Source organism: Dermacentor silvarum, chromosome 8 (assembly GCF_013339745.2).
Source record: "Dermacentor silvarum isolate Dsil-2018 chromosome 8, BIME_Dsil_1.4, whole genome shotgun sequence".
NCBI classification, from domain to species: domain Eukaryota; kingdom Metazoa; phylum Arthropoda; class Arachnida; order Ixodida; family Ixodidae; genus Dermacentor; species Dermacentor silvarum.
The window spans coordinates 100,167,113-100,178,359 of NC_051161.1; the positions used below are offsets into that span (position 1 = coordinate 100,167,113).

At 43.7% G+C, this 11,247-nt stretch overlaps 1 long non-coding RNA gene across 1 annotated transcript; it reads left to right on the top strand.

Annotated features, from left to right (window-relative positions):
- The first annotated feature begins 825 nt into the window (after positions 1-825).
- LOC125939751 (uncharacterized) lies at positions 826-6,776 on the top strand. The gene is made up of 2 exons (XR_007463120.1): positions 826-984; positions 6,645-6,776. It is a non-coding gene; the product is annotated as an uncharacterized LOC125939751 (long non-coding RNA).
- The last annotated feature ends 4,471 nt before the right edge of the window (positions 6,777-11,247 follow it).

Here is an 11,247-nt window from a genome sequence, read left to right on the forward strand (position 1 = left end):
CATTTTGCTCCATATTCAAAAACTGGTTTCTTCTTCAGTTGAGATTTTCAAGTTTGCATTCTTTATTAGCTGTTGTATGTGACCTATCCTAAATGTTTGAATAGTGAACACAACGTGACCTTTTTGATTGATTTTGTGGATTGTACACCCTTGCTGCAAACAATTTGAGATGATAACTGTTTCCGCCTTAATGAAAAATAATTGCTTGAAGCAGCCATAGCCACCAATAATACTAGCATGACACGATTATGAAAATTGTGATGTACTTTGATTTATAATGTTTTTAAACATATGGAGCTCTGCCTGTGGTGTAAATGGGTTCCTGATATCCATTCGTGATGCAAGAATTTGAAGAATAAACTGAAGCAAGAATGTTACTTACTTTTCAAGAGAAGCTCATGGCAATTTCCTCATGAAAAGTAAAATAACGAGAAATAACTTTACTGAGCTGAGAAGAGTGCTACAATTGTCTCATTCGAATAGTGCCATATACAGAAGCTACAACAAATGTTTACTATTTTGGTTGCATTTGTATATATGGTCTTGTCACGTGTTGCAAGCTGTATTCAGAATGGCCACAGCTCAGTCATGATTCTGGCATTGTGCAATGAAGTACCGCTGGCATCACCCGGAAAGTGTCGCAAAGTTACAAATACAACTTTCAATGGGTTCTTTTAGGAAAAAAGACTTAGCTCAGCAAATTATCCTTTTTTATGCAGCCTGTCGAGACAAGGTTTCTGTACATGGCTATGGCGCTCAAGGAAGAAACCGAGACTGTAGACTGCCAATGTTCATTCCTGTTCCGGCAAAGACGGGCCAGCAGTGACCAGCAGGATTTTACAAAGTGAACTCATCACAGCTTGAGCAACTCCATGCCACAAGCAGTTGCTCCTCGAGCCACCGTGCAAAGGTTCCTTGGGGCACAAGTCCAACTCAGCGCCACAACCTTTCTTCTGCAGTTTTTCTACCTACTTAGCTAACCAGGTGGGTCAAAGATGGCAGAGGGAAAGGGAATCACAGCTTTAAGCATAGAACCTGCTGAAGCTTAATGCAGTTTAAGAGTGAACAGTGAACGAGAAATAGGTGGAGAGAAATAGGACACCTCTTCTGCCTCAGAGAATTGGCAGTGAAAAAAAAACAGCTTATGAAGGCTTGAATATTGGTCGGAATAATTTGGCATAGGTAGGATAATGACTATGAATGTTTCTGGCAAAGGTAGTGGTAGTAGGCTGAATAATCAAGGAGTTTAAATATAGATTAGAAAACAAATTTCATTACACTACCAGAATTTTAAATCATCCCAATAATTCTTTTAATTGATGGTTTATGTGTGTTGAGCGACAATGCTTCTTGATGCCTGCTTCTTGCTGAGATCATTCTTGTGCTGCATAATTCACCTGTTCAAGTTCCATGTTTCTCCCGTCCAAGCAAATTTACATTCATCACAAGAAAACTTATAGATGATTTCCAGAAACTTGCTGATTAAATGAGAGAGCAGCATGCACCCCAGGCTTTCTTACATATGCGTTCAAGAGCCTCAGATCTCGTGAATGTTAGACATACTCCTGCTGAGCAAGTTCTTGGTATCATCTACAAGGTCATTTCAGAATATGAGTTTGCTTAAGTTGGAGAAACAGTCGATCGAAGACATGTCAAGCGATATCGCTGTCGATGCATCTACATTCCAACTGAAATAAAAGTAAATATAGCACCAAATGCAAGAATTATTGGGATGATGCCATTCTTGCAATGGAATGAAATCCTTCTAATCTAAATATGCAATCCAAATAATTCAGACTACTAAGTACTTCCAAAGGGGTTGTGTCGTGAATTATGCATGTTGCATTCCGTATTTTCTTACTGTAAGACCCATCGATGCTTAAACAGCAGAGAAAACATTAAGAGCTGAGTACTTAATACTTTATATTGCTCCATAAATCAGTTTCCCTGCCAACATCAGCGGCCCGCGCTAATAATGTTTGGGAGAATGTGTGAAACAAGGCACCTGACCCATAGGGTAGTGCTGTTCACTTTGTTTGGCAATGAAGGTCATACTGTACATGTATGTGATAGCCATACGTGTCATTACCTTTAAAAAAAAGGAAGCAAAACTGTGAGTCTGCCTAAGTGGAACAGATTCATTAAAAAAATGTTATGTGCATAAACAAACAAGGACGAAGAAAAGGAGCAACACAAGCACGATCCAGTTCTAACAACTGGTTTTATTTTCGAAGAACCATTTACTTAAGAACCCAGATCTGTGCTATCCAGTCAACACAACACATCAATAGCGTATATAACAACACTTTTGATAAAAATGCCACGGATAAGCGCGACCCGCTCAACATAAAAACAGCAATGCGCATTAAACAAGCACTTAAGGTGAAAAGACAGGAGCGAATATAGCAGTGAAACAGAAGGATGACTGATGCATTTTCCTTTAGTTTTGCAATCCAGTGCGCTTCCACAATTTCTCGCGATTTGATTTCGATGCCTAAACAATATGGAGGTGCTTCTAAGTCAAGGTGAGCACGCATGTTCTTGACATAGCATAGCCAAATGCTTACTAGGGCCAGCTTTCAGACTGGACAAGTGTTCCCTTAGTCTCGTGTTAAAGCATCTTGCAGTCTGCACTACGTACACATGACCTCATGTCACAGGAACCTGATACACAACTTTCTTCGCGCAATGAAGAAATTGCTTCTCACGCAGATTTTTAATACTGCATTCTTTCTTTGCATCACCCTTACTTTCGAACTTACTTTTTATCCTAGAACACACACTACCTCTTATTTTTAGCCGAAAGCACCACTTTTACTTCGTAACTCCCAGCCACCTTTTTAAGTCTGTGTGAAAGGCCATGCACATACGGAATCACTGAAACCTTGGAAGCTAATTCTTTCTGGCTTTGTTTTTTTGTGCATAGTTCTTTATCCTGTTTAAGTTTTTCTTAAGTCTAGCACATGACGCCAGCATCACAGCGAGCAAGCACCTACCCGGCCTCTCTCAACCGATCAACTTGCTCAAGAAAGGCAATGTTTACTGTGCGGAACACGACTTCAACAATGCTGACCGGCAACATGAAATGACTATGCCATTCTTCACAAGCCTGCAATGGTTTTAGGCATAGTTCATTAGCGGTTTTCCAGCTCGGGGCGTGAATGACCAACACACATGTTCTGGTAGAATTTCTAACTTGACATAAAGGAACTGTAGCTTGTTATCTACCGGTACATCCGAAGTAAAAGTCAAGCCTTCAATAGTAGTAGAAGCCTTTGACTCTAGGCAAGGGCTTAAATTTTACTTTGCAAGTACTGGTAGATAAGAAGCGACAGTTTCTTGTTAACAAGCTACATGAACTATGCCTCAAGCAATTCCAGGCTTGTAAAGAATGGCACAGTCATTTCATGTTGCCACTCAGCATTGTTGAAGTCGTGTTACCGCACTGTAAACATTGCCTTTCTTGAGCAAGTTGATCAGTTGAGAGAGGCCGGGTACCTGCTCGCTGTGATGCTGGTGTCATGCGCTAGACTAATGAAAAAACTTGAACAGGATAAGGAACTATGCACAAAAAATTTAAGGCAGAAAGAATAAGCTTTCAAGGTTTCAGTGATTCCATATGTGCATCGCCTTTCACACAGACTTAAAAAGGTGGCTGGGAGTTATGAAGTAAAAGTGGTGTTTTCGGCTAAAAACAAAAGAGGTAATGTGTGTTCTAGAGTAAATAGTAAGTTCAAAAGTAAGGGTGATGCAAAGAAAGAATGTAGTATTAAACATCCGCATAAGAACCAATTTCTTGATTGTGCGAAGAATGTTGAGTATCAGGTTTGTATGACATGTGGTCATGTGTACGTAGGGCAGACTTCAAGATGCATTAACACAAGACTAAGGGAACACTTGTCCAGTCTGAAAGGTGGCCCTAGTAAGCATTTCGCCATGCATTGTCAAGAACATGCGTGCTCACCTTGTCTTAAAAGCACTGGCACATTGTTTAGGCAACGAAATCAAACCGCGAGGGAAATTGTGGAAGTGCACTGGATTGCAAAACTAAAGTAAAAATGCATCAGTCATCCTTCTGTTTCATTGCTAGATAAAGAGAATTCGCTCCTGTCATCTTATCCTTAACATAGTTTCATCTTAAGTGCTCGTTTTATGTGCATTGCTGTTTTTATGTTGACGGGGTCGCGCTGATCCGTGGCATTTTTATCACACGTGTTGTTATATGCGCTGTTGATGTGTCCTGTTGATTGGATTGAGCAGATCTCTGGGTTCTAAGCAAATGGTTCTTCGTCCTTGTTTGTTTGTGCGCAGAAAATTTTTTTATTAAAAAGTTTTTCAAAACTGTAAGGATGTTTTTACTGTGTGCAGTTTAAAAAAAAGAAAAAAGCTTCACAGCTGTTACTAAATGCACTGTCCAGGGCTTTACACTATGCAGCTGTACTAGTTTACACAGAATACACGTCACCTCTCGTCACGGCCCAGGTGGCTATTCAGGTTTTTCAAAGGTGTTTCATTGTATGGGACGGCACATACAGCATCACTTATTTGCAAGATATTGCATTCCAATTCTGTCATATGAGATAAATTCATTAGAGTGTTTTAAATTGCCCTAAATGTATTACAGCTGTGGACCAGTACACTGGCAGTAGCTTGCAGTAACTATAGCTTGGGGAATATAATTGCAACTGCCATGTTATGTGTACCTGCTAGTGCACAGGCATCGGCCACAGAAATCTTTAGGGTACACTAGTTTCTTCTATTTTGGAGTACGCATCCTCCACCAGATTAAAATGTGAAGTGGATTGTCATTTGCGGCGTATACTCCTGCGTAAGCTTTATAACCATTTCTCCTCATCTGCTCTACAGATCATTGTTGGTACAACTGCAAAAGCAGGGTGCCTGTTTACAGCACCTGTAGAGAGCAAAGTCGGCGAATCTTGAATGAATAATCATAATTTTAGTATTTTCCAGCAAAGTTAACACTTTGTGTCTTCCACTGTGGTGTTCTTCAAATTCTAAGGTTGGCACATGTGCACAAGGTTTCACTACAGTATGTCATTTTGCAGGAAAAAGTGTATTTGCCCGTGATGTTCTGCTGCACAGAATGTCATGAATTTTCTTATGTGTCGGTCACCATCTCGCAAACTGCTCCTTTCGGAGTTGGAAGGCAACATTAAGGCGAAGTACATTTAATGTTCGAAAAAAAAGGATGTGCCCTCTGATCCCCTTATTTTCGATGGGGGCGAAATGCGAAAACACCCGTCTACTTAGATTTAGGTGCACGTTGAAGAATCCCAGGTGGTCCAAATTTCCGGAATCCCCCACTATGGCGTGCCTCATAATCAGATCGTGGTTTTAGCACGTAAAACCCCAGAATTTAATTTTTTTGATCTCCTTATTCTCCTCACTTGATGCCTAGTGTTCTAATAGCATGATCGACACGATGACCATCAATGTGATGTGCAATTATTGTGTATTGGGGGCCAGGGTACATTCATTTTAGCAGCTTTTTCGGTTGACTTGAATCAGTATTGTAGAATGCTGTTTGCTTCTTTTACTCATTGTTACCAAATATCACTTTTGACTGCGGCAACAAGTATAATGTTGTGTGCTAGCACTCCTGCCAACCGATATAACTTGAAGGCATCTGTGATAAAAAAAAAACAGCTAATGATTTCCCAACAGCTAAGGTCCAGTGAGACCAATAAATTTTAAGCTAATACCTGTGGATGGTACTGCTGAATGAATGCCCATCCAGTAGGACTGTCCATACCATTTTCTTCCATAAAATTACATTGAAGATTTGAACAGAATCTGAACGCAGACTTGTCTGCAAAGTGATCCATTTCCTTATCCAAGTAATACAGCTTCAGCAGGAAGACTGAAATTTCAAGTCGTCAGTAGTGGCATGAACATACAGTAAACAGTGCTAAACTTTTCCCTATCTTGCACCTTTTATCATTTCCCATCCCATTTTTTTTCACAGGCTGTTCTTTACTATTTATGGTCATACCCAGTTTAATTTGGTGTCCTTACTTATTTATTATTTGACCAATATCTTTTTTTCTTTATCGGATCTTGATGAAATGTTTATTGATAACGTACCTTAATTTGCCATTTCCACTGATCTTAAACAGACACATCATGTTACAAAGTTTATTTTGCCTAACTTTTCATTGCTTTTTTTGCCAAATGTCCAAACAGTTTATTTTAATTCCTATGTTGATTTCTGGGAAGAATAGGTCTACTAGGTCTACAGATCGTTTTCTGTTTAGGTCATCCCTACTCATTGTAACAACTTACAGCAGTGCCCCTACACACTCCATCACAATCACTGCGAAACACACCCTTCCTACCTTTATTTTAACACTTTGGTTTCTCTTGACCTACTATATGCACCAGAGGAGGGAGGGGCGAGTGAGCTATGCACATCAAAAACCGCTGCCAAGGAAAACAGCTGCTGCCCTGATGACACGTATCTGTCGAATTGTTGGCTACAGCAATATCCCTTGTTTTGACAATGTTGAACCACGTTCATGGTTTTTTAATACTTCAGTTACCGCTTTGTTGTGTTCTGTGATTGTCTTTTGTTGCCACTTCCTTTAGGATGGAAATTCACCAATATTATTTGTTTCTCCTAACAGCAGCAAGTTTATCCTTGCAAGGCATGTGGGAACAGCTTTCACCAGGAAATGTGCAAGACGAGTGGTCGAAGAAAATAAAATTGCTTCTGTGATCTAAAGTACTTGACGAATAAAATTTTGCACTTATTTGTATATATGTCGTGCAATTCATTCATATCACAAAAAGCAAAGTGTTTGATCTTTTGAGCTATTTCAATGTGTTGGCCAGACAGTTTTCTCCATAGCGACCTGCTGCTTCTGCAATGAGCTGCATTCATGACATTTGCATTAAAGGATATGTACTATCGGGGACAAAAGTGCCCAGGACGTGCGAGTGTCGACCAAATTGCATCTCTGCACTATCAGCCGCTAATCTGCGTTGCAGACCACTTTCCGAATGCAAATGTTAGCGTGGCTGATCCCAGCAGAAAGTGCACCATGAAAATTCGGTCGTCATTCGCACATTTTCGGCACTTCTGTCCCCAATAGTACATTCTCTAAATAATCAATATGCTCTGTAAAACAATGCATGAAACACCTCTATTTTAACGATTGGACCGTATAGTACAGATTTAGCATACGGAGCCTTTTTATTTCTGAGTACGGAAACACCGGTATGTTAACGGTTGGACCGTATAGTAGAGATTCAGCGTACAGAGTCTTTTGTTTTCTGGATACAGAAACACCTGTATTTTAACGGTTGGACCGTATAGTACAAATTCAGCCTACGGAGCCTTTCGTTTCCTGGATACGAAAATACCTGTATTTTAACGGTTGGACCGTATACTACAGATTCAATATACAGCGCCTTCCGTTTTCTGAATACGGAAAGCACCTGTACATTAACGGTCGAACCATACGATTCAGCATACAGAGTCTTCCGTTTTCTGAATACATAAGCACTCGTATTTTGTAATACGCTCTCAATTTTTACGGTTGTCCGTTCTACGGAAATGACCGTTCTTTACTTACGGAAAGTGGTCGGTCACAAATTACCAGCAGATTTGCCGTAAAACCAAAGCAATTTTTTTACAGTGTATATTTCCTAAGCGCGCCTCGCAGCTCGAATTTCAAAGGTGCTGCGTGGGCTATAGCGTACGCCATCAGCATACTGTTGTACTGTTTTAATGGCTCTGAGCTGAAACTGCATGGGCTGACATTCGACATTTTCGCGGACTCCACGTCGCGTAATATTTTCTGCCTGCTTGCACGTATACGCTACCACACTATCGCACGAAGGAACGCAAATAGAACACAATTCTGCGCAAAAGGCGTACAAAGGGCTTGAGTGCTTCGGGAAGGCTAAGTCACTTAGGCATGCTATTACTAGAAGTCCCTATTAGTGTTAGCCGCAGAAAGCCAATAACGTATGGGACATGCGTAATGAAGAAAAGGCTAGGTCTTAACGTACATTTAGGCTTAGACCTGCGCTTGTGTACACTTTCTTACTCTGCATAACAAACGGTGATGCGCAAGAAGGTATGCGACGCCAACAGGCAAAAAAGTGGAAGACAGCAGAGGAGACGGCAATAACGATAGTCTTGAATTCCCAAAGAGCAGTTATTCGGGCCACCACTGTAATTGTTTAGTTCTGGTAATCCTGTGTTAGACGGTGTTGGATATTATAATACTACTGCAAAGAATGCGTCACTTTCTCGCGTATTTTGGCAAAACGGCGACATTTTGTTTAAGCATTACTGCTTTGCCACAGAAGCGGTTTTCCTCGAGTTCTTTAGAGTTCCGTTTCACGGAAGCTACGTAATCGCCCAACATGGTTCAACATATAGGAAAAAAAACATAAAAGAAGTGGACGTGTATGCATACAGCCACCAGCACTACCACTACAGAGATGCCGGTGACCGGTTCCGTTCTCTGCGCAATCATGCAACGAAACAACAAAAGCTACATTAATACTCGCACTGCGACACATATATGCCATCATTAGGCCATTATTTCCATAAACCAAATTGGTTCTTTAACGTTATCACCCGTTTTAGAGCGAATAGTTCTCTCTGGCTCTTTCACCCGTTTTTTTTTTCTTGAATATATTCTCTAAGGGTACGCAATCTTGCGCAATCGAATTCGCACGGCCTAAACCAGATACGATGGCGCTAACTGCAAACAGTGAACCTTCATCCCACGAGACCACCGGGCTATGATTCTTTGCTCCATGGGACCAGCCATCTAGCACTACTGATGAACATCAGCGAAACCGGTATCCATTTATCCCCTGTCGAGAAAATGGGGGTAAGCGAAGCTTGTGGCAAGACGACGCTGTCGCAGGTGTTCCGCTTCCTTTGCCTTAAACTCAGGGTCGGTGGCTCTTCGCTGACGTTTGGCCTCAACATCGCGCTCCCGCTACTCGGGGTCCGAAGTTGTTCGCTCAAGTTTCGCCTGGGCTTCGGAAGCCCTCACGCTAGAATCGGACGACAAGCTTCGCTTGCCCCCATGTTCTCGACAGGGGAATGGCTGGTGATTTTGTCCCTTTGGGTCACACGTGTGACGTGACAAGGCTAGTTCGAGGACGCATTACATGTCCCTGAACCCACAGGGGTATGTGGCATCGAGCTTGGATCCTTTCTGCACATCACCACGATCGGCCCACATGGCAGGGGTATGTGCCATGGAGCTTACGCCCTTTCTGCACATTCACCAGGAACGACCCACTTTTTAGCGTGACACCACGACCACCACCAATACCACCACCGACACTTGTGAGCCTATAAGGCATCGCTTAAAATTCTCAACAAGGTTGCGGAGCACTTTCGTCGCCAAACGCAACACTTTGAGGCGCACACGTTCTCGCGCGAGACCCTTGTGGCGTCTAAAGTTTTATACGTTTGCAAGCCGCGTTTGTCACTCAACTCTGCTGCTGATCTCTTAAGGAGACGAGCCAAAATGGATGCTTTTCTTGTTGAAAGCACCGTAGCGCAATGTAGACAAACGCAACGAAAAGACGATCGCGCACCACGGGCGCTACACTCACAAGTGATTTATTGGGGTTCCCCAGCCGACCACGGTCATGTGTCCGAGGTCCGTTGTAATTTGTGTTTGTCTTAATTACGCTACAGTGTCTTCAACAAACATCATCAAACTTGCCCAAGATCAAGTTATAATGTGTACTTTTGTTCCATGGGTAATTATATACACTGCAAAGCAATACATACTTGTAAACCTGTTTGCGACTATAGTTTCGCTTCATACGGCACTCAACGGCCGCATCTGCGGCGGTGACCCGGTTTGGTTGTAAAATCAAATAGTTAATTTTTATTGCGATAGCAATTATATGGACACTTCTATTGGATTTCTGCCGTCGCCGTCGCCGTGACGTTCCCTATAGATAAAATCTTCGCCGCGCGCCGTATGCCCGAGCGGAAGCGTGCGGCGACGCGCGCTATCACGGAGAGCGAACGCACTCAATCACCCACGCGCAAGCAAGGAAGCGGGAAGCCAGCGCCGGAGGGAGCGCGGGGAGGGGGGGGGGGGGCGCACTTCTACGCTGCCAACAACCGCGCTCGTCGCTCGTCCGCACCGTCTCTTATTTCCACACGGCTCTGACCTTTATGCGCCGTGCATTCGCCGCTCAGTTTCCGTTGAAGCGATAGACCGCACGTACCTTCGCCCGCTGCTGCGGCGTATATATGCGCATGCTGCCAGCGTTTTGACAGTCGTTGTCTGCAGTCATCCAGTGTGATCTATTCATGTTTGTTTGTGCGCGCTCACACCACGCTTGTTCAATCAGTTAGTAATAGTCGGGCCACATTTTCCAAAACATGCTACACATGCAATGCTGCCCGGGTCGGCAGTGCAGCGCTACATGTGTGTCCCTTCGCACGCGCTGCCCACGGGAAGCGCTTCTCATCAACACCACCGTTTCACACGTGCCTCCTCGTGGTCATCGAGTCTCTCTTCATGTCGGTCTACTTACGCCGCAGCACACCTGCTTACTTAATCAGCTCATGTTTACTACAATTCATATTGCTACCAAAGCCGCTCACCTTACTTCGTATGACATTGCTGTCTTGCTATCGCATTCACTGCTTCGCGCTTAGGGCGAAACTGTGACATTTTTTAACACTCATGGCGGCCCATATAGCCCACTTCCGTGGTTCCACTAATGCAGATGCAGACTGCGTCGCCTCCCGGTTTCCCGACCAGACCGCCGTGGTGCAGGTGCACGTCGAAGAGCCCGTGTGCTTTACACGCCGCGGGAACGCACGGCAGCGCTCGGCTTGCCTCTGCGTGCTGGTGCTGTTCCCGTGGCCCGGTAGCGCAATCGAGTTCGATCGGGCACCGTGTGAAGCCTGCCGGAAGGCCGCGGCCCCTACAGCTTCCATCGTCGGCGTCAAGCGCAAGCACCAACATCGCTGCGCCAGCAGGGCAAGCGTCATTCAGCGTACTTAGTGTACCCTTGTCCCCTCTGTCTTCTACAGCGAAGCTGTCAGCCTCTCGTTAGTGGGCATTTTTCGTGTCCACGTCCGTGGGTAAATGTGTGGGCCGATCCCGGAGGGAGTGCAACACCGGGCCGACCCGCGGCGGAGGCTACGCAGAACTTTGTTGAAAATGACGAGTTTACACAGTCACGAAGCCGCTTGAAGCCAGAAGGACAAAGTTTAGACAAATC